The following is a 25007-nucleotide window of genomic DNA, read 5'->3' as shown; positions in this document are numbered from 1 at the left end:
ACGGCTGCCCAGCCTGCAGTTCTCTGTCGGGAATACACATCTGAATTTCATCATGTCAAGTTCTTCTTTTCGAGCAGCTTGGTGTGTGGGCTGCTGCCTGCTCTCTAAAAGCTTTTGAGATATTTGTAGCTGCTCTGCTTGTTCTGATTTTGCTGGAACAAAAATAATTACTCAAAGGACAGGAAAAAAAATGTATGCATGCGTACATATGTACATGTGTATTCAGAAAAGAGGAAAAAAAATGTGAAGCGCCACAGGAATGTACAATGTTTGAAAGAAATATCATAAGGGAGACAGCTTTGTTCTTGCTGCACAGTGAAGGTCTCGAACTAGGAAAGTACTACAAGAGAGATTTTGCAGGTTTTGGAAACTACACCAGGATCACAGCTCTGCCCTGGAGTTTCATTACACTCTCTCATGTGTTCTGGCATACATTGGTAAAGAAGTGTCCTGCCAGTCTGTAAGGGAGTAGTATATGGTAGGGGGACTGATCGTGTCCAGCTAATGAATATTGCCGATATAATATTAAATAATTCTTCTATGTGGTCTTCAGCTTTCTGAGATTAATTTCACATATGCAGAGAAATATGCACAGAGAACTTGCGACTTTTACTTACTGGGTGTAATGACTGATAAGGCAGATGTGCAAATTTCCCTACTTGCCCTGGTGCTATGACTGAAGATATTTTAAATCGTTCCAACCTCAAATCAAATAAATGTCTCAAATTTAATCTCTGGACACTTTGACCTGAGTTTGAGAGTGAAATTTGCCTGATGTAAATCCTCAAAACAAGCTCAGGTGGGATGGACATGAAGTTTCAGCTTTTGCAATGGGTCATGTCACAGGAGTTATATTCTCCTGGTCCTGGGCAAATCTTCCCATCACTTTGCCTCTGACAGATCGGCAGCAAAAATAGTTGCACATGCATGTCTACAAAATCTGTCTCCATGTTATCCCTCCCCTTTTGAAGCGCAGCAAAAGGCTGAGGCTGGCACAGCCAGTTTGTTGTAATTGAATCTCCCTGCCGCCCGTGTTACATTTTATCAGTCTGGGCTCTTTCGGCTTGCAGCGATGACTTGGAGGTATTTGCATTGCACAGAGCTGCTGAGGAGAGTGGTTGAAAAATGGTACGAAAATGCTGATAAATAGTTCTAAATGAAAGCAATTTTAGCAAGAGAGCCCGTAGGCGGCCTAAGTCTCTTTTTTGGTGACTATGACACTCCAAAGAGAGATCTTCCAGTAGCAGCAGGCACACAGAGACAGAGCTGTATCCCTGAGCACTGAAGGCTGCAGGAACCAAGGTTGGCTTTTCTCTGCCTTATTATTGTCCAAGTCCAGCTGGATCAACTTGTCAGCCAGATTAAAGCCCCAAAGCTCTGTTGGGTACCACTTCATGGGTTTTTTTTCCCTGTAAATGAGAAACAGGTGGAGGACATTGGAGCTAACAGGAGGACACAGCTTTCCCTCTTAATCTCATCTACCCCTTGGACCAAAGGTGAGGACCACTCCTCACAGGTGTTCCTGAATGATGGTTCATCAGACAAACATCTTAAGGGCCAGATGACCTCCAAGTATGCTCAGACCTTGGTCTACTTACCTCAGTCTGGTCTCACGTTGTTCTTTTTGAGATCAAAGTAAGGAACTCAATCTTATAAAAGCAACAGCTCAAGAACCACCACATCAGCTGGTCACTGCTGGATGGAAACAGAGCAGCTTTCCAGGTTGGTTGTTTTTTTTAAATTAGGGTTGAGGCCACTTTTAAAGCTATTTTGAGATGTAATTAATACAAGAATAAAGGGATGGGGGTTTCTAGGATTGAGCTAATGGAAATGAGATATTGAAACATGAAGCTAAAAGTACTTTACCCCCTCCCACCATCTACCTCCAAGTCTATATGGAAATAACTTGCTCCAGCCCCTTGTACTTAAGGCTCCATTTGTGCTGCTGCCTCAGCTCCTCCTGCATGGAAGGCAATGAGTTGAAAGAATGATTTAGACACTGTTAACACAAACGAGAGAAGACAGGCCAGTACTTAGCACGACAGGCTCCTCGGAAAGTTTAGACAGGGAGAAGCTGTTTCTTTTCTCTCTGTCGTTTCCCCTTTGCAGCCTGCAGATGAGAATTTCATAGTAGAATAATTCAAGGAGAAGGAACCCCTAGGTAATTCGGCTCCAGTTATCTGGCAGTCCTTGAAGCACCAAGTCTTCATGGAACAGTTATGTATACAGCAGCAGATGCTGTGTGTGAGGACATATAATAGGGAATTGTGCAGAATGAGTGAGAATGCATTTTCTAAATACCCAGTACAAGCATTCAACAGGGGAACTCAGGAAACACAGAAAGGAGAGGCGCTGAATGGTGATGTTGCTGCTCTGTTCAATTCATGCTCTGAAGTACTTGATCCCAAACAAGTAGGTTAGATGGGAGGTACTGGAGGGTAAAGTAAAATGGCTTGTCCAGGCAGTGAGATGACTGAGCACTCAATGATCTGCCTTTAAAACATATTCAAAGTATAAGAGCAAACGGGAAATCAGATCTATAAGGCCCGAATTAAATCTGGTATAGATCTCAGATTTTTCTCAACTGATAATGGCAGTTAAATCTAGTTTTCAGATGTGCATTTCAGTTTAAGACCAAGAGAAATGAATTCAGCTACTAAAGTGAAAGTCATTTTTGTGCAGAACACTGTGGGGGAAAAAAAAAAGCTGTTCTTTGCTCTCTGTGCCACAAATGTATTTTGGGTAAACTTGTGTGATTCATGGACAAAAGTACTTCTGCTTGCTTCCGCTTATAGGAGTGAACCTGACCCCAGTATTCAAAACCTGTATTTTTCAGATAAACTTGACCTGTGTTACACTGTCCATCCTTTGGGCATACTGGAGAAATTACTCCAGCCCTATTCAAAACCCTGGGCAGCATGTGGACTTCTAATTAGAGTGAGTGTCTTTATTTTTTCTGTCTCCCTGGAAGTTCTGAGGAATAATATCATTCTCCCAAATCTACAAATAAGTCTATTATTGTTTTTTTTAATATAACCAGCTACATTAACACAAGGGCAATGGTTGGAAGTTCTAGGATAAAATAGTATCTATTGTGTAAACCTTTAGACAACTAGGTGGATTCAGAAAGTCAAAAGGATAAATGTGCAGTGACAATAGAAAAATCAAAGGTTTCCAGATACCCACTTGGGTTATGAGTAGAACTATAAAGAAAGGGAGTGATCAGCAGTGAGAACAACATCTCAGATGAGCTGTGGGGATAAAGTGAGAATTGCAAAATGTCAAGTTTTTAATTTCCTCGCAAAGGAAATTCTTTACAGAGGAAATTAAAACAAATGGTAGAAATTCCTTACCGATAGAAATAAGGAGAATATAATGAGAGAAGAAATACTGACACCATGCAGGAAGTATGGGACCAAGTTTAAAAGTAATCTGCATTCATTCACAAAACAAAATGAATAATTTTGATTCAATTTCAGCAAGGATCTTGATAATGACCGTAGCAGAAAGGCAGGACATGAATGGGAAGGAGTGTATGGACATTTAAATTACTATAGCTGAGGTAGAAGTAAAATTCACGCTGCTTGATATGATGATAATGAGAGGAACAAATTGCTTTCATTTCTGATACCTGAAAGAGTTGTTTTACAGAATGTTGGTTCAGTAGCAAGTTAATGTTATATGATAGAAGAAAAGTACATGTATTTTTAGAAAAAAATTGGAAAAAAAACCAAAAACAAAACAAAAAAAAACAAACGCAAGAAAGAATAATATGGGATCTTGCTTTGAGAAGTTAGGTAATTTATATTTATTTGATATAATTTAGATCTGTACCCAAATAAGCTAGAAACATTTGATACATGCAAAATGAGAAATATTCATTAAGGCAGCAGTAGGTAAAATGAACTTAAATCCCATCAGAAGAGTGTTACAGAAAGAGATACCTCCCTTCTTGGAGTAGGTATTTCAGTGCGGGTGGTTAGGAGTAAAATTCTTCCAGGACCGGTCCTGTCTGATCTGAATTCACATATTCATTAATAATGGAAATTAACACAAAATTTGGCAATAAATGATATTAGAAAAAGCAGGTGCAACGTGAGTGGAATTTCAGCCTGTGGGCACAGTGCTGATGAGCATTGGATGAGTGAACTGAGAAATTTGTGTAGTGAAAACAATGTTTATGAGCCTGAGAAATACCTGGATATGTTAGACAAGCTTAGAAGAGTCTGCTGAGGTATCAGTATGTGATGGAACTGTGGAAAAGGCAAATTCTGAGATGCCTCAGGCAACATGTGTCTAATAAAGCAAGAGAAATGGAAATATTTTTGTATAAGAGCCTGGGAGACATTCATTTGTAATGTTATGTACAGTTCTAGACATCTGTGTCTCATGTAGACTAATTCAGTTAAGAGCAGGTTCAGAGGAGGACTGATGGGATAATCAAGTGGATGGAGAGTCAAAGGCTTGAATTTTTAAGACAGGTAAACAGTTGCTGTTGCTAAACAGAGTGGTGAGGGGTATGTGGAGAAGATGAGCAGGAGAATTAAAAATGCCAGAGAAGGAGATGATTTGTCAAGCTCATGGATAACATTGACATAAGAAGAAATGAACGTCAACTGGCCTCCATTAAATTCAGGCTGAAAAATATAAGCAGGCTTCTCAAAGTTGGAAGAGAGAGCTCTTCAGCAAAGCCTTTCAAGGGGAGAGAAAACCTGAGATTCATTCCACCTACTAGAGACACTGAATGAAGGGACTTACCTGACGGATTTAGTCACACTGGAGATCCCTATAGTTAATGTAAAGAGCCTCCTCCAGAGTGTGACTCAGGTCTCTGGTGCATTGAATTGGCTTGGAGGGGTCTCCTCACTGACCTGAGGTCTAAGGTAACTGGTGCCCACTTCTGATTCCTCACATCCTTATTGTGTGATGCGTGAATCTACAAGTGGAAAGGCCCAATTAATTGTTAGATGAATTATTATTATTTTAAGGATATTATATGGAGTAACTACCTGCAAGAGCAAATGCAGGTTCTGTCTTGATTCTGTCTGATGCTTCCAAGTTCCCACATACTGATACCATTTTACATACCCTTACAGCCAGCTTTTTCTTGCATTTAAGCTACCAAAGTATTTCAAAAGGCAGCTAAGGCTGCCAAGGGTACTTTGTCTTATCTTAACTGTGTGCACCCTCTGGATTCTGCATCAAATTCTAACATGGTCTCAGGTGTCACTGACGATCATGGGCAGTTTAATTTTGGGAAGAAGGATGAGTTGTTCATAGTTCTGTGGGCGGTAGATTTTGTCTCTGTTGGAGAAGGGGCAGAATTATTGACTTCCAGTCCCTTGAAATTGAGTCTAGATTTATTACAACAAATTTTCTTAATATCGCGTGAATAGCTGAGCTGTTCATAGCACGGTTGAAGCTGTACCAATCTTTTGGCAACACGTGATCCTATCACCTCTCTATTTTACAGTGTATAGTGGCCTCTTTTATGAGATATAGCAGTGTGGCTACGTTAATACATCTCCTGATGTACACCAGTTGTTATATCCTGATTTTAAAGAAATTACTTTTCATTTTCAGTAGCTTAAGATGATCAAACATCTATGACTATGTTTTTCAAAGTACAACATTTAAATGTCCCTTTCCAGGACTCTCACTGATCTCTTTCTCCATTTTATAAAGTGGTACTAATTTGAAGACATTTTAAAGTATGCAAGAAAGAAAGCTGGAAGTGGAGGTTTGAAGGTGATGAGGCCTCCAGTGAGGGTGAGGAGGAGGAAAGGGAAACTTGATAATGCCGCCGTTCCAGGGATTCTGCCATTAACTGATGCATTATTTTTCTAAGCTCATTAAATAACCCTTAGAACTGTGAAAAGGTCAAGAGAGAGGGGATGGAGCTGAAGCTGCCTGTGGATTTCGGTCGTACAGCAATTTCCCAAGAAGTGGAGGAAGGATGTGGTGGGGGGGGGGTGGAGAGGCAAGGAAGGAGGGAAGTGGAAAAGAAGTGCTATTTTTCTGTTGATCCTTTTACTTATTTACAGCATTTCCACCTCCCCTCACTCTGAAGTCAGTAAAAAGATCTGCCTGAGATGCTGAAAACTAGAGATGAGGCTTTCAGAAAATGTTATCCTTTTGCTCTTGCTTTTTCTCCATGTCTCCCCAATTTCCTGCCTCTTTCTCCCCACAGATGTTTCCCAGACTCACTTTTGTGTTGGGGAGAAAGCTGGTTATGGGGAAAGACAACAGCCAAGTGAGAGACCCAAAGAGAGAAACAATCACAGTGAAAATTACTGGTTGTTTCTTTGCTCTTCACCTGCCTTGAGTGGTTCACTTAATTAACAATGCATGTGTGAGCTGACAGGTTTGGCAGGGAACAATAATGCAGTGGGAGGTGATGGAAAGTAGTCTTGCTGGGAAAGTTGTTCCTGGTTTACAAATACACCTGATTATTACAGAGTTGCCCATTAATGACACTGTAGTTTTATAGCAACATTTCCTGTTCCCAACCATTGTTTTCATGGGGTTATGCCAAGGAGGCAGCATTTGTCTCTGGGAACTGAAATTCATCTCCCAGAACAGCTTTGTTTTCATCGATTGAACATTTGAAAACAAAAACACAGTAAAACCTGCCTGGTTTCCTGTGTGCAAGGGAGTCAGTTAAAGGTAGATTATTATTTTTTTTTAATTTATTTTTGTTTTCCCAAATATAGGACCTGTCATGGTTTTATTCTCGCACCGGATGGTGGGTCCCAGGAGCCACTGGGCTCAGGTCTTTTGCAGCATTGACTCTGAAAGCCAGCACGCTTTCCCCCTCAAAAGAGACCCGGTTCTGGTCTCCTTCACTCCAACAAAGAAGAGGTGCTACCCTATCAAGTCAGGGAATTACACTGGTGGAGTAGATCCAGCAGGAAATCCAATGAGAAACCAGCCAAGCAGTTCAAAATCAAGATATTTAAACTTGAATGTGTGTTATTTTCCCATAAAATTAAAGGCATTATGGATGGAAACATAACCTACCATCTAAATATTAATGCTTTGTAAAGTTTGGATGTAAACTCTGTAATTTGGGCCAATGTCTAACAGGGAGAGGAATTGAGCTGGCTTTGCTGAGCCAAGGGAGAAACCACATGTAATCAGGCAAAGCAGACTAATGATCTGCAGCTTTCTCCAGTGCTCTCTACCCAATCTGTTTTTCTAGTTTCATGGCTGATGGGGATTTCTGGCAGCTCTTGTCATGGACTGCATGAAATTTTGCCCCAGGAAAGTCCTCTTATTTGGATCAGACTGTGCTGAGTCCCCCATTCGTGTCTGCTCCCAGATTTGCTTTGTCTGGAGCTACCAGGAGCCCCTACAGAAGTGAATGTTTATCCTCAGCGTGTTCCCTGCACCAGTCATCTGTCCAAATCCTATTGTAACTTCTTATCTGTAGTAGCTGCTCGCTGCTGTTGTTTACAGCAAACAAGTTGTAGTCATATACGGATCAGCTCAGATGTGGGGTTGGTGTGTTGGCAGAGGTAGAGTTGTCTTTGCCTGTAACTAAATTATAAGTCTTTTTGTAAGGTAGCTGTAGAAAGCCCAAACCTGTATTAGAAATACCACATGTAGGAAAGTCTAGGTGTGAAGGCCATTTGTTGCTTTTAATGGGGTTTATTTTTAAGCAATATTGCAGGACACAAAGATTTCTTTGCAAGTCATAAACCCTTCAAAGAGATAGTGAGGAAGAAGCACAGAGGCACAAGGTCTTCAAACCCACCAATGCTGTGGGAACCTGGGATATGAGAAACGTGTTCACCTGTTCACAGATCTCTCCCTTAGCTGCTGCAGGTTCCCTTGAACAAAGAAAATGTTTCCTTTTAATCCATCGTTGTTTCTAAACTTGTGAAAGATACAAAGAAAAACAAAAAAGAAAGAAAATAAACAAGACAAGTTTTCAAACTGAACTAATAGAAAAATCAAGGGTAATGCAGCCTGACCAAATAAAAATAAGGAATTTCTCCCTTTTGCAAAGAAGTGGATGATATCTTAGGTACTCTATGTGATAATGTGAGATGAAGGCACAATGTGAACCTGGTATGTGGTTTAGTCAAGGGTAGTTCTATGACAAATGAGTGAGTAAAGAACATTATTTGGGTCGACCACTCAAAGAAACTCCCACAGAGAGCCCATATCCTTTCACTTTTTTGTGCAATCCAGTGAGACTGTCTCTAATCAAGTAAACCACTGCCCCGAACACAAAACATGCCACAGAGTTTGATGCAATGTTGCCCTTCTTCTTTGAATAGGAATTACTCAAAAAATCTGCACAAATAAGAATTCAAGAAATTAGATTCTATACAAATAAATACAGTGTTGTGACATTTTAAAAATTTGTTTTTTTCCAGACCCAATGAATATAAAGCACAAATTTCTGCCCTTTGCCTTTAGAAAGCTGGGAGAGTGTGTGTTTATTTGTATCAATGAAGAAATTGTGTGAAAGCTTCATTTGTGTGGGTCAGAAACAGAACAAGATTGTTTTCTAAGTTCAAGACTATTCCCATCTAGGACTGAGTTTTAGTTACTGGTGTTTCAGTGCATTAAGGTGAATTCACAGTACTGCTGATAGGGGTCCGAGAGCAATCAGTTCTCATATCTGGATGTCATAGAACCCTATTTTGGCTTTCTTTAAGCTTGTTAATATTGTTGCTTTGCTGAGCGTACATCAGTGTAGTATTTGGACTCTGAAAATGTAAATCCCAGTGGTATCTTCATTCAGCTCCGCAAAAAGACTTTTGCATTTGACAGCCCATGGGTAAGAGTAGTTCTGATGCTGTGTCTTAGTCCTGAATTGGGGAAATGGGCACACAAGCCAGATCTCTAGTGCTCTGTGGCCAGGCCCTGGCTCAGATGGCTGTGGGGCCAAACCCTCAAGGGTTTGCCTTTCAAGCCAAATGTACAGCGTGGGTAGATGGAGATAACACAAGGAAAAGGCGTCACTTGACAGAGGAGATAGTTGTGTTCACAGGAATTCCAGAAAGTGGGTAACCCGAATTTATACATCACAAGCACTGGAACAGGCTGCCCAGGGAAGTGGTGAAGTCACCGTCCCTGGAGGGGTTTTAAAGACATGTAGATGAGGTTCTCAGGGACATGGGTTAGTGCTGGTGTTGGGTTAACAGTTGGATTTGATGATCTTGATGGTCTCTTCCAAGCAAAATTATTCTATGATTCCAAGTTTGCACATCAATGTTGCAGATTATGTCAAGGAACACAGAGCCGAGGAAGGATGCTCACCCACAAACAGACTGAGATTAAGGCCAGTGGGATTAGGGTGTTCATCTTTACTAGGTGCACTTGAAAAACCCCAGTTTGCGCTGCTTGCTTCTGAGTTCACAAAGAGCAGAAGAGTGATGTCTCAATGTTAGGACATGTATTCCCCCACTGACAAGTGTGTGAGGACACACAGAGCCAGGCAACACATCTGTAAAGCAGAAGTGTTTGGTGTGTGTTACCCTTGGGATTAGCACTTCAGCAAAGCCGCGTGTTGAGCCAGAGGAACACATCTTTATTTACCGAGCAGATTTTGCATGTTCGGTTGTGTGAGCGAGTAAGTACAAGACAAGAGATGAGCTTTTATGGGATTGGAACAGTTTCTTTGTCAGCACTGTGGCTCCTCCATTTAATTCCACAAATCTGCTGTAATCAGGGTGGCTTCACCCATCAGCTCAGCTGAGCGAGTGCGGGAGGAAAGAAGCATCTCTGACTTTTCAGCTCTCTGCGTTCTCAGGCATTGCATCAAAGTGGCATGGAGCCTCCTGGGAAAGGGATTTGCTATAACTCATGTCAGTCCCAGCCACATTATGTTTATGGATATGATAGACTGAACACTGAAATTACCATTTGCACAAATGATTGCACAATTCCTTCAGGCCTACTGTGTCCCTTTAATAGTCCAATCTTTCAAGAATGAAGTGGAGATCAGTCAGGACTCTCTGGAAATCCCATCTTTTTCTTTCATTTCTCTTTTTCTCCCTCCTCCTTTTTTTGGAGGCCTTTTTATTGCAGATATTATTTTCATCCTTTCTCTGAGCCAGATCCATTTACCAAGCGGTTTTAAGGGAGATCAGAAATGAGATTCTCAATATTCTGTTAATACCCCAGAAGTAGCAACCTGGCAGACAATTCATTGCTGCTTGGGGCAATGAGTCATGCAGAACTCAGAAGTTAGGGAGCTACGCACAGGGAAGAGAGATGCTATTCATGAGACCTCAGAAACAAATAAAGATACCTTAGAGAGCAGACTTTCCTTCCTTTACTTAATACTAGTCTCACGTGCCCTACTCCATCTCCTTTCAGTTTCCACTCATTTCCATGATACTTCTAAGATTAATATACAGGGCCAAACAGCTGCCTGATAGTGTTTAAACCAATAAATGTATTAATTGCATGGATCAATTGAAGATGTGCACCAAGGTCTAAGCAAAACCAAGGAGGGTTTGATCCTCTTAATTTTTCTCTTTGTACATGGTTCTACTGCACTTTTGTTCAGTGTTTGTCAGGGAAAAAATCTGTGAGAAACAATAGGATTTTTTGTGAAGTGAGTTTTTAAAGACTCAGCCATAGCTGTAAGGTATAAGGGAGGGTTAATAGAAGTGGGATGTGGAGAGCAGGATACAATAACATTACATTGGTCTAGAAAAGAATAAGTAGAGGTGAATAAATTTGATCTTTCCAAACGGACACTGAGGTAATGGCTGTGGTGCTTGACACAGGGTATGGTTGGGAGAGGTGATGGGAATGGGAAACCTGCTGACAATAACAGAAGTTCCTGCCAGTTATATTTAGCTAATAGCCTGGGGAATTGGGAGCAATAAAGAGATTGTGCCCTAGAAAGGAGTCCTGCTCTGTACTGTGTGTCCTTGTTTGGACTGCAGCCCACCGTGCCTGAGCCAGATGCTGAGGTGGTGTCAGTCCATGGAGCTCCATGAAAGTCAGTGGCCTGAACTCTCAGGTGACTTAAATCAGTAGGTTTGATGAAGCTGTACCAGCATATTCCAATGAGAAACCTGGGTCTTGCCTTTCTACCTTGTATTCATGCATTAGTTGATTTCCGCATCTCTCTCCTTAGCATCTCATTCTGTCTCCTAATTTCTCCAGTATTCTCCTTCATTCTCCTGCTGCTGCCTGCAGTGCTTTTCTTTGTCTCTCTCTTCTCCTGAAATCTCCCTTTCTATTTTCTTTAGCATGTATCTTTATTTTCTCTGTTTTATATTTGGGTCCCTTCACATTAGTATGCATCTAATAGTATTTCCAATCAAAACATGTACAAGATCATGCTGAGAGGAGATCGTGCCCTGGACGTAAAACCCACCAAAGACAAAGGTCAAAGCCATTCAATTCCAGTGCAAACACAGTCCTGCTCAAACCCCCTTGGTCAGAGGACCAAAGTTTCTGTCATAGTGTCTTGTTCAGGAGCAAATTCTGCCTGAAAATCAGTTTGCTGAGTCCTCTGCAAAGTGCGAGAATCAGCTGCAGAAATTACTAAGGCGTACTCAGAATTTCAGCAGTCTCTTGGTGGGAGATTCCACTCCTGGGTTGGAAGCCCCCATCTCCCTTCTACCTTTCCAGTGGTGTGAAGCTGCTGATGTATTTGTTTTTAATTATTTCCCATGCTGCTTTCGCTCTGTTTTCTTGCTTACGTTAACACGGCTCTTCTTACCGCCTGCGCTCAGCTGCCTATTTGTCATTTCTGCTGTTTGATGTGTCGTGGTAATCTATGTGCACCCAGCCTGCTGTGCATCGATATTTACTAATGGAGCTTCTTGTATGCAGAGGCTGTTTGCAATAAAAAGATAATGAAAAAAACTCCTTGACCCTGGCCAAGCAGTTAGCAGAAAGCGGAGCTATCGACAGTGGTATATCCACCGTCCCTCCATAGCGAGGGGAGGAAAGAGCCTGTAGAGGAGGGGGAGAGAAGGGATCCTGAAAGAGGGGGAATAAGGACCTGGGGAAGATGTAGAGGAAAGGAGGAGGAGGAAAAATACAGGAGAAGCAGTAGGCAGAATGGAAGCTATGTGAGAAAGAGCTCATTACAAGAAAGAAGAGATGGTCAAAAGGAAAATGACTGAAAAAGACTGGAAAATGCTGTAAGTAGGAAGGTGAATGTGAGGAGAGGTAGGAGAAAAGGCAGAGACAAAGGAAGAAACACAAATGTGGTAAATTATGGAAAGTGAGAATCCAGTTGGCTGTAGAGTAGATAGATATTGCACTGTCCAGAATCAATAGATGATTAGTGCTGAGAACACGGTGGCCATGAGTGGAGCCAGGCTGCTTTACACCACCAGTGTGTGCAATCCATGAGCTTCCAAAGAGACATCTTGATTTACCGCAGTTGAGGATTTGTCTCCCTAACAAAATCTGTCTCATAAAGAACACACAGCGTCGCCTCTAATGAGAACACAGCTCCTTGTTGCATCCAGGTCCTGAAGCTGCAGCTTCTCTACCAGCCCTGTCACCTCAGATTCTCCTGCCCCTGTTCTTAGTGAATCCACTTTATCAGGGGGAAATCAGTTGTGTACAAACTTGCTCTTTGCAATGCATTCGTGGCCTCTGGCTCTTCTTGTGACATGCCTGCTTATATGTACACAAAAGGCAACAATTCAGCAGCAGAAATCAAGAAAAGCTGATGGCAGAAGAGAGGTGTTTTTTCGGCGGTGCAGGATGACCAGTGCACGCAGCTCCTGCCCAGCCCACCATGAGGGGAAAAACAAATCATCACAGGGACAAACCAGTGCCCAGGGCTGTCTGCAAGGCAGCAACCTGCCTCCTGGGGCAGCAAGTAAACTTTGGAGGAGAGCACATCTCAGCTGTCCCTCCCATGACTGTCAGCTGGGATCTGCAGGGTTTGCTTGCTCCTGCCTGCAGTGAACTAAAATGTGAGCTGTTCAGTGCAGCAAATGAAGTGAAACAGGCTAAATTCAGTGCATAGTCTTTATCATAGCTCAGAAGTAGTGGGGATGCCTGTGCATCAACTGGCGGTGGCACTGGCTGCCCAGCCCTCACCGTGTCACCTTTCCTTTCTGCAGGGTTGGGAGTTTCTGGGGTGCAGACAGCAGCCAAAGGCTCTGCTTGTGTTATCAGATGATTATTTTTTATGTGGAGCTCTGCTGACTGCAGAAGTGAGAGGGGAGCCCTCGCAAAGGGGCTGGTCGAGAGCTGCGAGCGCAGCCACCTGGGGCTGAGGCACATCCCCTGCTCCTGGGCAGCAGCGTAAATACGTTAAGGAGCGTAAGGAGCGGTAAATCGTACAACAAAACCAAATTAAATCTGAGTGCTTAAAGCAAAGCACTGACGACCATACTTAATGCCTGATTCCTAGGAGAACTTAGTCCTTGAACCCCAAAGACTTGCTCTGGCAAGTTAATTACACAGAAGTGAAGCAGCAGCCAAGGGGTCCAAAGTCCTCCTGGTAGGGGCTGGGTGGCTCACTAGGTCCCTGCACAGACATCCCGAGTGAAAGGGAAGATGCTCTCCTGTTAACGTGTAATTAGCAGCACGGGGTGGCATTTGATGCCATCTGATGACTGTGTTTTGTTGGCATTTGTTAATCCTGCTGCAGGATTTCACAGGCGCAGGAGGAGCGGGGCTGAGCTGAAGGGGATTAGCAGGAGTAATTTACAGGCTGGGACGTTATTCGGAGACATTCCTGACATGGACACCAACCTGTGGGTTTCATCCGATACAAAAGCAATTATCAGGGACCCAGTCCAAACCAAGGGAACTGCAGGGTCTTTTCCCTTTTACTCATGTTTGGGCAGCCAAGGCGTTTTTTAAAACTTGTTTCCCCATTGTTTAACTGTTATTAACTTGAGCAGTTTGCTGTTGGAAGCTAAATGTTTCTTTACAAGGTTTCACTGGAACAAGTCAATTGCAATGAAATGTTTGATGGAGAATAGTTAAAATGAATTGTTTTGACTTCCTATTTCATTTGGGTAATGACAAAATGTTTTGCTCTGAGACCAGAAAAAACACTTGGTTTCCACATTTTTTCCCAATCTAATTTGTATGGATTTTATACTACATTAAGGCATTAATTTTAAATAGCTTGTAGTAGCATAGAGTGCTTCGCATTATGGCATTTTGATGTCTCCATATGATTTTAATTTTATTTTTCTTACACAATTTCTCTTCCGTGGGAAGGTTTTAGAATCTGTGCTGCTGCTTCCAATTCACAAGAGGAATTTCCTATAAAAACTGAAGTTTACTTTTCTAACTACAGCCACTACCCCAGCAGCTCATCCTTTCCCTTCTCAGAATGTTCACCATCCTTTTTCCCTCTGCCTGTTGTTTAATATGGTGACAGAAGTTTAAATATAAAGTCGATGAAAATCTATGAGGACTAGGCTAGATTAGATTAGCCTAGAAGTGGAGGAAAAGAAGAAAGGAAAAGGGAAATAAAGGCAAAGTACATAGTTTTAAACAAAACTATTGATGAACTACAGATTTAACAGGGCCATTGCATTTTGGAAGGTTGCCTTACTTTTGTAAGTCACAAGTGGGGGGGAATCTTGATGCTTCAATCTGTCCATTGCTTGGGACAACTAAATGTCAGTGGGCAGAACACCTGGAAAACTTCTCTGGTTGTGGAGCTAAAAAGGACTGCAACTAAATTCTTGTCCTGCAAATGGATTGTTTGCACTTCTTCACAAATATGTTAGATAGCTATTTGAGAACAGTAAAATTCAAATACAAACGCACACAAAAATATATATATACACACACACCCCCCCTGCGTATGTTTATTCAAACTGTAAATTGTGTGTTTGTTAGCTTCCAGTGAATTTATTACTTGCACAGATGCAGCTGGGAGCCCTATAAGCTAGCACAGTTCATCATATTTCCTCTAGGAGAACCTCCCCGTGCCAGTGACCTGGGAGCTGATAATACCTTATGAAATTCATACCACTCAGGCCCACTCCATTCCCTGACTTCAGACCCTTCAGTCCCAGCAAAAGGGCCGAATCCCTTTGCTCGTGTGATACCCATCCCAAAGACCTTGTAAGTGTCTCCCATCCTTCAGCAGCAGCCGTGGCGGTCAGGCGGCCGCGCTTCATTTCCTGCAGAATTTCAGCTGCTCCGGTATTTATCAAGAGCATCTGTTAAACAATCTGGAGGGGAGCGGCGATGGTGCCATTAGTGAGCGTGTGAGGAGGGAGGTTCTCAGCAGCACGGAGACCTGAAGGGATGAGTCTGTGCGTTGTGTCTTTGGGGGTGTCGTGACCTTGACTTCTTGTTGATGAGTGATGCTGTGAGTCTTGGAGCAGAAATGACGGTGATAATGTTTCTCTGAATAGATGTGTTCTGGTCAGCAGGGCTGGAGAGGGATCAAGAGAATGGATCATTAGATAGACAGAAACTGTCGGCATCTCAGCAGTGAGTTCTTACAGAGATACTGTTCGTGAGTGTAGTGAAGAAAAAACATGTAGGAGTGTTTGTCCCCTTTCCCCTAAAGCTCATCTTTTATATGGAGCATTTTTTGTCCTCACTGTTGATACTCTTGGGCTCCATAGAGCAACAGTAAGCACAGGAAACTGAAATCTACTGAGAAGATTAGTAACACGCACAGAATATCAGTCCCTTTGTGAATAAAACAGTGCAGCTGGACCTGCAATGCCCCAGACATACACCTGCTGGGCCCTAACCCTATTTTTAAGTTTACAGCCACAGCCTTCATGACGTTCCCAAGCTATCAGTTGCTTTCTGCAAAACCAGCATAAAAAATCCAGTGGTTCTAGTTCTGCGTTGGGCTCAATGCACCCTGCAAGCTGCAGTGGCACAGAGGTTGCTGTGTAAGGATCATCTTTGCTGAGGCATCACTACGCAAAGACCCTAAGCAGACCAGATCCCTTTTCTTTCCCTAGACAGGCAGCCCTGATGTGAATGTACGGTGCGTATTGATGGTTGAATGGTGTCCAGAGCCCAGCAGCAGCACTTCTATTCTCTTTTTGAAATGGGACTTTGTTCTAACAATAGTCAAACTCTGCCACAGACAAAACTTTTTCTTTCCGTTTGATTTACTCGTCTGCACGCTTATATAGTCCTAATTCATTTCTTCAATGGCCCTTCAGCTGTTATATTTGTGCTTGTCAGGGTGCTTTTAAAATTATTTTCCCCTTATAAATATATAAAACATTTAATGAAGAAATAATGATATTTTCTCATGTCACTGACTATTTACCCTGTCATCTTTGATGTGCTTGTAATGTGGGCGGACATATTATTTATGACCAGGGAAATTAAATATTATTTCACTTTTTTTTTTTTTCCCTAATGCAATCTGTGTCATCTTCCAGTTCCCAATTTCTTTCCATTAAAGTTATTGTCTTTGCTGTTCCACTCGGCCGTTTGCTGTTGGTTTTGTAACAGCGCTGCCAGAAGATACAGAAAAACATAATGGAGAAAAGAAATGGCATAATTTGCAGGAGATACTTTTCTCATCTCATTTAAATGAAGACAGTTTGTTCCCGAGTGTCAAAAACATCAAGAGCAACAAAAATATGGAAATTGGTAGTTTCTTGCACTAGGAATACTTCCAAAGGTTTGGAGATTCTGTCTGATTCTAGCAGCTACTAAAGATGTGTCCAAGTCAAACTTGAGCATAAAATAACTTAAAACCTCACACGCTTGCAATCTGAGCCTGAATGTTTTAAATTTTTGGCCCCAAATGCTTCTCTCATCCGCTGCCATAATGTCCTCAAAGCTGGAACAGGAAACACAGTCCCTAACAGTTATCATTTGGGTGTTGCATGGATGAAATAGAGCTGGACAAGGTGATAGTGTGGTGTGTTTGACACAGCCTTTCACATCTGACCTCTGCTTTTGCATTTTCTGGGCCTTCCACAACAGATGGTGTGAGATGAGACCAGGGGACAGGACCCTTTGTGCTTCCAGCACCTGCCCCAGCCAGATGATGGCTCATCAGGGGCTCTTGGGTGGGATTTTTCTCACTCTAGAGTTGATTCATCTCTTCCCTCTGCTTTAGTTGCTTCTTTTATGATGGGTGGAATTGCCTTTCACAGGTGATGGTTCCTCTGTGGAAGACAGAGGAAGCTCAGACAACTAGCTGAGATGTGTCGATAACTTGAAGTTATATAGACTAATGGGGAAAAACTCTCATCTATTCTTTCCATCTGTCCTATTCCTATTTTCAGCCACAACAGCTACAATATTAGTTTCCCATAGGAATCAGAGCTGAAGGCTAGCAACCTTGATTGTTGGAACAATAAAGATCACTCTGACCAGTTTTATGCCAGAATATTCTTTCCCCATAGCTTGCATCTTTTCATATTTCTTCCCAGTTGTTCCTCATGCTGCCTGTGTATTCAGTAGCGTATTCTGCAGAGAATTTTTTCCCCCGCTTTCGTTTCAGAAATAGCTTTATATCACCTTTCTTTTTCCCTTTTCTCTGCACCCCTGCCCTACCCCCCAATATCTCAGCAAGGCTGCCTGTTAATCTCTTCTTTTGCAAAGATTAGAAATCTAGTTTTTCTTTGACCTTTCTGAACAATCAGGATCTTAGAGTCCCCAAGATGGGTCCCCATTATCTCATCTTTCGGGCTGCTGACAATGATTAAACAGGACAAAGGATGTGCTCAAAGCTATGGAGTTTCAACCTGTCCTTAGGGAGTACCTAGAAATAAAAGCAAGCAGAGGGGGAAAGCTCCAGCAAAAATAAAGGTTCGACCTTTAGAAAACACCCTTGGCTAGTGCTTTCTTACCTTTCCAAATATACATAACCAAGATTTGCAAAAATAGGTCTCAAAGTGCAGACACCTGCCTCTAGACTGGTTCCCCTGAGGACGGGCATGTCCCACTGAAACGAACACTCAGGACTTTTGAAAATGAGGTCACAAACAGAAATGTAATTTTTAACTATTATTTTTGCTTATGATATATCTAGCCATCTATCCATCCATCTGTGTGCTATGATCTTCACAAGTTTGTCTTCAGGTTCAGATTACCCCTGTGCAACAGCTCAGAGCAAGGGATCACTGAAACTTCTACCACTCATCTAACAACAGAGCTGTGGTTCTTCAAGGCACAATTTCTTTACCAACTCTTGTTTCCAGCAGTTGCTCATCTTCCTTTCTGAAGGAGAAAGAACAACAGTTGTCCATGCAGGGCCAGGTGAATTACCAGGAGCTGGAAAGTTTCTCCGTCCAGCCCAAGGTTTCGTAGTGCAGGGGTTTGTTCTTGTGCACTCAAAAGAGCAGTGTGTATAAAGAACCTTGTGTTTTTCACGTTCTCATGTTCTGTCACCTCACAAAGACCAAACAAACCAATAACTGATTTATAATCACAGAATGTTAGGGATTGGAAGGGACCTCGAAAGATCATCCAGTCCAATCCCCCTGTCGGAGCAGGAACATAATATTATCTTTCCTTACTCCTACTTGCCCACTGAACAGAGGGCGAAACTAAAGTGCAGACAAATTGCATGACAAGACTATGACTATAGGTTATCTTAAATAGCTCAGGTGGTAGAGGGATATGTATAAAGCAAGCTGGCTGCATACGTACATACTTGCATTTGCGTGTACACATGTGCTGGGATACCCACGTGGACAGAGAGATTTTGGCTGCTTGCACAACTGTGTTCTGCTTCTTTACAGCATCTCTGCCACGTGGCTGCAGGGGAAACAAAAGCAAAGAGGGGAGTCATTAAGAGAAAGTTAAGAAAAGAAAAAAAAAAAAAGATTTATTTTTTTTTTTTTTTTAAATGGGCTGAAGTATGAAGAATGGCCTTTGTGAACGATTCAGTCATTTATCATTATTTCATTGGCATTGTATGAATTATAAATTCCAGACTATAATGGAGTAATATCTCATCTCCTTTTCCCCTCAGTGGGCACTGGATGAATGGCCAGGTGAGCTGCGCTTGGACCAGCAGCGTCCTCCAGAAGAGTCACTGTTCAACTCAAACGGCTCTCCTCGATTTCTTTTCCATAAATGCATGTAGATCTTTTATCAATCTTTTCCAGATGCTAAAATTAACGAGACCTTAGAAAATATCTTTTATCTCTTTAACGAAAACTTCAAAAATGTTTTATTTTCTCTTATTTTTCCTTTCCTATTGAAAAATAGAAAAGGTGAGGGGCAAAGAAACGGAAAAGGAGAGCTGAAAACAAGTAATGTGGCTTTGCAATTTATCCAAGAGCTAAGGGAGAAGTGTGGACACAAACTCTTATAGTATCTCAGCTGATGGGTGGCAGCATCCCGAACTGACGTAACTCACCGGCATTCTCTCGGGTATTTTCATACTTGCATAGACACACAAGGTTGCCTATAGAAGAATGGGTTCGTAGCTGTGGCGTAAATGGAATTTGTCCCCTTCAAAACTGGTATTTCAGTTCAGAGAGTTCTGAATTCTGGATTATTCCTGTTGTACCCACAGAAGGAGAAGACTAAAATGCACTAACGGTTAAAAAAATAATATTCCTGCTGCGAGAGATTCAAGGAGCTGTGAAATATGTTTTAAGAGGTAGATAGTGTGGTGTTTACCTAGTAGACTATTAGGATTTATCAGAAAGTAACAGTGGCCGTAAACGTGAATGGATCAGCTTCCATCCATTTTGATTTCCGGTTAATATTACACTTTGTGTCACAGCTGAAGAAAGAGGTCCTAAATAGAATAGCTGTTATCTAGATATTATTAATTTTGGGGGACTTTTTTCAGTTTTCTTTGTTACGTGTTTATTTCCATCCTTCTTACATAGCAACTCGTCTCCTGCTCTCAACTACCCTCCTTGGGAGATGAGATGGAGCCCTTGGGCATTTGAGGGTTTGGGAACAGGAGTCTCTGATGCAGTGTATGTGAAAAGGAACACCCTGTCTTAAGAAGAAAATTCCCCAGTATGCCATTAGGAAATGCTGTAGAATTATTTTTTCCTCTGAGAAACACACTGAGCCTGATTTTCAGTTATGTCATTCTCTAGCTTGGATCAAGAAAAAGGTGGATAGGGGAGGAAAGCAGGCTAGGAGCCTTAACCCAGCTTTGTGATCCTTGAGCCCTATGGCCTTATAGAAGCCTGACATGTACGTTTGAAGAGGTCATTCTACTAAATCTTTGTTTCTTAAGTACATTGTATTTAGACAGAGGTCCTGGGAACATCCACACAAATGCTGATAAAAGGCTAGCAACAACAGAGAGATTATTCTGTTTGAATTTGAGATTTTCCAGTAAATACACCTGAATCCAAATCCTGTCCTTTCAAAAGTCAAAGGGTTAAAACTTTTCATCATGGCAAGGTATTCCCCAAGCAATCCGCATTGCGGACTCTCTGAAGCAAGAGAACATTGTTGACCCAGACGTCACTAACTTCTTTGCTTACAAAAAGTTCTGGCCGATGATGAACCTTTGTCCTTTTTCTTTGATTAGCTTTACTCTGGCTATAAATCCTATTTTGGTTCTTCTTTTTTTTTTTTTTTTTTTTTTCCTGGGGTCTGGCTGAGGAAGTATTTCTATTAACCTGGAGTATCTGGCTCTTACTGTCAGGGGATTGTAGGGCTGAGTCTCCTGTAACAATAATGTTTTTTATTCTCTTGAAGCTCCAGTCTAAAAAGAAGCAGATCCATGTTTCTTCTGTGGTTATTTTAGTAGCCTTGAAGCTGGCAGAGCTGTGTAGACAAGATGTCATTAGCTTAAAGATGGCAGTCATTAGAATTTCCATCTAAAATCTGCACAGTCTCCATGTCTGCCGTCTTCGCTGTGAGCTTTAATTTATCCATTCATAGAGCGGGAACATACTCCTGCTACTTTCATTACCCAATTGACTTTAATTAAAAAAATCTGTAACACCTCCTGTCCTGGAAGGCTTTGAGATTGGTATCCGAGTGTCAGGGGCCCTTGCAACTGACGGGAATGGCAGTCGGCCGTGAGAGCTGCAATTTCCACGTATCGAGACTCAATGGGCTACACCGCCTCGGTGCGCAACACTCATTCGTGTTCATTTGGAGCCACCTGTGAGTCCCTGCATCTTCTGCGTGTCTTCAGCCTCAAGGAGGAAAGGGAGCCTGCTTTGGGTCCCTGATGCTTTCTGCTCAGTTACAGCATTTATTCTAAGCCTTCCCACCCTGAGGCTGCGGAGACTTGTTAAGTGCATTAGCGTCATTACCAGAGAACCACAGCAAAATGTCTCTCCATCTCCGGCTTTTGCTCAGGGTCTGTGACATTCCTCCAAATCTCACAGGTGTAAAATGAGGCTGAAATATGCACAGCGGATGTTAAAACCCCTTGTCCCCAAAGGCAAACTCTGTAGTGACTAATCCCTGGGAGACTCTAGGATTTTAAAATTGGTATATTTTCTACTTTCTGTTATCTCTACTCCCTCTGAGCCTTTTGTTGTGTATTTACTGTCCCTTTAGCCCTTTCCCTGTGTTAGCTCCCCACTCTGCATAGCCAGTGCCCTCAGTCAGCAGCACTTTATCTGCTTCCAATGTAGCGTGTCCTAGAAAGAATTATAGCATTGCCTTTCTCTCGACAGCTAGGTCATCTCTCAGTAACATACAATAAGCTGTACTTGGGCCAAAGGAAATGGGTTTAGCCTGGCGGGTAATTAATTTTCTTAGGATTCAGTTTCCCATACTGAAATTGGTCTCCATCTGATCAATTAGAAGAAAATTTTGCAAATGAAACTGATTATGAATCATGGGTTTCAGTTCAGCTGTGGAAAACCTGATACATGACTGTTGGAGCAAGAACCAGAGGGAAGCTTCAGCCCATTTATCCTGGCTGCTGAGACTGAAAACACTGCACACACCCTTGCTCCTTCAAGGAGAAAAAGGTGCTGAGACTCAACCAGATCACAGCCTGGTTCTGAAAATGGTCCTTGCATCTCCTGGGCAGGGTCTCCTTGGATGTCAAAGCTTATCCGCTGGCCTCGTGCTGTCCTGGGGCCACCCTGCTGGGCGCTGTAATAGTTTAACTCTGGCAGATCATGTTTCCTTTTGCCTCCAGAGATGCAAATACAAAATCAAAGAGTTTTAGGGTAAGGAGCATCCCGAAGATGTCTTTAATTCACACATAACTGAAGTTGAGGTCTCTGTATCAGAGCCAGCTTCTCCTTTCCATTTTCCTCTGCAGGTGATAGTCACAGAAATTGTGGCAGCATTTCCATTTGCAATTCAATTTTTAAGAGAACAACAAAATTTCCATTTCGGCCAAGAGCAAGCATAGAGGGTTTACTAACACAGTTGGAATAGATACCACTGGAGTAAGGAGAACACTCCCCATCCTTCCTGTTCTTCTTTCTGCTCCAAGTAGCCCCTGACACTGAGCAGCACTGTTAGTTGGTTCAGATGGCGTCCAGTTTAAAACGAGATGTGACTACTGTGTCTTTAAAACATGCCCAACATTTTACTTTAAAGGAAATAAATAACTTCAAGTGTTGAAAGGAAATTTTGCTGAGAACCTTTTTTTTTTTTCTTACTGAAAAAGCCATGACACTAAACTTTACAGTCATCTCAAGCCTGGAATGGTTTTTCATTTGTGTCAGATTAACCAAGTTAAAATTCCCTCTCACGGATTTGGCATTTAGAGGTATTATACTAGAAGTAGCTTAATAACTTTCACTTAAATAAAAAAAAAAAAAAAAAGTGTTTTTTGGCACCATGCAGAGTGAGCAAAGAAATGCATTTTCACAAAGCAGGACCTGCTAAAGGGGATGTGCTGCAGCCAGAGATGAGGACCAAGGCTGGATGGACCTTCCAGTGAAACAAGCCTGCATATGAAAAATTCATCACCTAAAAATGCAGGCAGTGATCGCCTCTCTTTTCATACGCTAAACTGGGTCAAGTGCACTTAGTGCTTGGGCAGGACATGTTCTAGAAAAATAATATATTAATAAAAAGGTGCTGCAGAAGATGGTTCTCAGAGGGTGGGAGTGTTGCACTTTATATATTTCCTATAGTTTTATATATAATATTAATATTTTATATAGCCATTTTTTTCCTCTGTTTCCCAAGCACAGAGCTCTCACAGAGGGAGAACTGCATTTGTAGCTTTGTCTTAATTTGTAGTTGAAATATGTAATATATTTCCTATCTCATATACGGACCTGTATTCACGCTGGAGAGGTGCATTGGGAAGGAAGAACAGGGAGGCTGGTGGTGCTGAACAGCTTCCGTAGGAGGAAACAACAGCGTTGGGTCGCACCTGAGACCCCTGTGTCATCAGCGTGGTTTGTTCTTAATGAATGGAGTCTCATTGTGCCAGGGAAGCGGAAATGTTGATGGGGGCTTTCAGTAAAAAATGTAATACTGTTGTATACCTTCAAACAGAGGAGCAAGAGCCAGGACACAAAGGCAGACAAACCTGAGTACTGTGCTGCTACAAGCAAGTGCAGAGAAAGGAGAACCATAACCCCTGCTGCAGAGGAAACACGTACAGATGCTGTTGAGGAATATGTAAAGATGAAATTTCCAAACTGAACAGTCATACCTAAAATAGTATTCTGGCTCCAGGCTCTTAGAGATGTTGCTTTTAAGATGCAGTGGAAAACTGATGTCCTGACCTCTTGTGGTCACTAAATATACAGTGCCAGATTTTCGCAACATATGGTTATTTTCAACTCACTGTCTCCTTCCTGAATTTTTATTTGTTTTACTGAATAATGTTATCTTCAGCACTCCCTTCACAATTTCACCAGGGCAGAGCCTTACTGAGTGTTCTAATTCTTTTGTAAAAGGTACAGTGTGACATGGTTGGGTATCACCACCCCTGACAAATTCCAGAACACTCTGCAACACAGCCACAGACAATGACATAAAATTAGCATGTGATCCGTTGTTCTGCATAGCTGTTTTCAACCGTTCCTTGGAAGCAGGACTGACTTTTAGGGCATGTGAAATGATCCTTGAATGTAATTTGACAATCAAAGTTCAGAAGTAAATACAAGATCTTTTAGAATGAGAAGATGCAGGCTAACCGTAGTAATTTATTTTTACCATTGCCTTGAAATGTTTCAGGACATATTCAGCAAAGAAACCATCCTTGAAGAGCTGACATAAGTAGTAGGGTGAAGTATCTTTCGCTTGGGTGTTGGCAGTCTAAATTATACAAGATTCAAGTTTCCAATATATCTTATGGTTACTGTCTGTGTCTAGTGAGTTTTGCTGTAAAGAAATGATGGGTTTTGAGCCAACCATCTGGCATGACCACATGGGAAAACAGACTTTGATTCACACCTCTGCAGGCTAGAGTCAGATGCTGAGAACATTGAGGACCTGACTGCAGGGCTTAAAAAATGTCATTGTTTTCACTCCATTTTTGCATGGTCCTGTTGGAGAACTCCAGATACAAGTACAGTCAAGTATGATGACCATTGAAATTTAAGAAGAGGCTGAAAACTTTGAGGAGGAATAGCTTATATTGCTGGAAGGGGGTTAAAGATGGGCAGAGAGAAAAAAAACAAAATAAGTATTAACATGGTTGACCTACTGCATTTTGGGCTGGCTTCTGGTGCTTGTGAAAGAAGTAGTCCCTAGTGTTAGATATGGTTTTCTTGTTTCTGTAAAGCTGCAGGATTAACTTCTTTGTATGAAGCTGTGAGCTCCAGGAAACAGAATACTACTCATGTAGGTGATTAATTGGTAATGTTTTTTTTCTTGTAAAACCAAAACCTTGGTGTTTACTATGACCATGATAAAGTGCAGGCACAACCTGAGCTTCCTTCTTCCTGCCCTGATAATGCCCCAACTCTCACCACCATCAACATCATCTGTGATTCTTGTCTCGTACTCCCCGTGTCCTCAAATTCAGAGAGCGGATGGGATAATTCACAATGTGTCTGGTATTTGAGTAAGATACTTGTCTGGATAAGACTGCTGAATGGCTTAGCTAATGCTGCTTAGGTTAAGAGGATGTTGATAACTGAAAATCCAGTCCAGCAGTTTATAGGCTTCAAATAGGGGAAATGTGAGGCAGAGTGGCAGTATCACACTGGTTCCAGCCAGCGAACACATTTCCCGCT

At 42.0% G+C, this 25007-nt stretch overlaps 2 long non-coding RNA genes across 6 annotated transcripts in view; one reads left to right on the top strand and one right to left on the bottom strand.

The window, feature by feature from the left end:
- Positions 1-1177: 1177 nt before the first annotated feature.
- Positions 1178-25007, top strand: part of LOC110358600 (uncharacterized) — a 119839-nt gene continuing 96009 nt past the window's right edge. For 2 of the 5 annotated variants that reach the window (XR_010467207.1, XR_010467203.1), the window contains exons 1-2: positions 1186-1722; positions 2837-2937. This is a non-coding gene — a long non-coding RNA (uncharacterized LOC110358600). Of the gene's footprint in view, positions 1723-2836; positions 2938-25007 lie in introns of all 5 variants that reach the window. The other 3 variants (XR_010467205.1, XR_010467206.1, XR_010467204.1) reach the window with 3 other exon arrangements.
- LOC110358605 (uncharacterized) lies at positions 13894-24679 on the bottom strand. Its single transcript, XR_010467208.1, has 3 exons — positions 23477-24679; positions 18563-18666; positions 13894-15352 (listed from the first exon to the last, which is right to left on the bottom strand). It is a non-coding gene; the product is annotated as an uncharacterized LOC110358605 (long non-coding RNA).

This window comes from Columba livia, chromosome 19, assembly GCF_036013475.1.
Source record: "Columba livia isolate bColLiv1 breed racing homer chromosome 19, bColLiv1.pat.W.v2, whole genome shotgun sequence".
Taxonomy (NCBI): domain Eukaryota; kingdom Metazoa; phylum Chordata; class Aves; order Columbiformes; family Columbidae; genus Columba; species Columba livia.
Note: the sequence above shows the minus strand (reverse complement) of the source record. Positions and strands in the feature narration are given on the sequence as shown.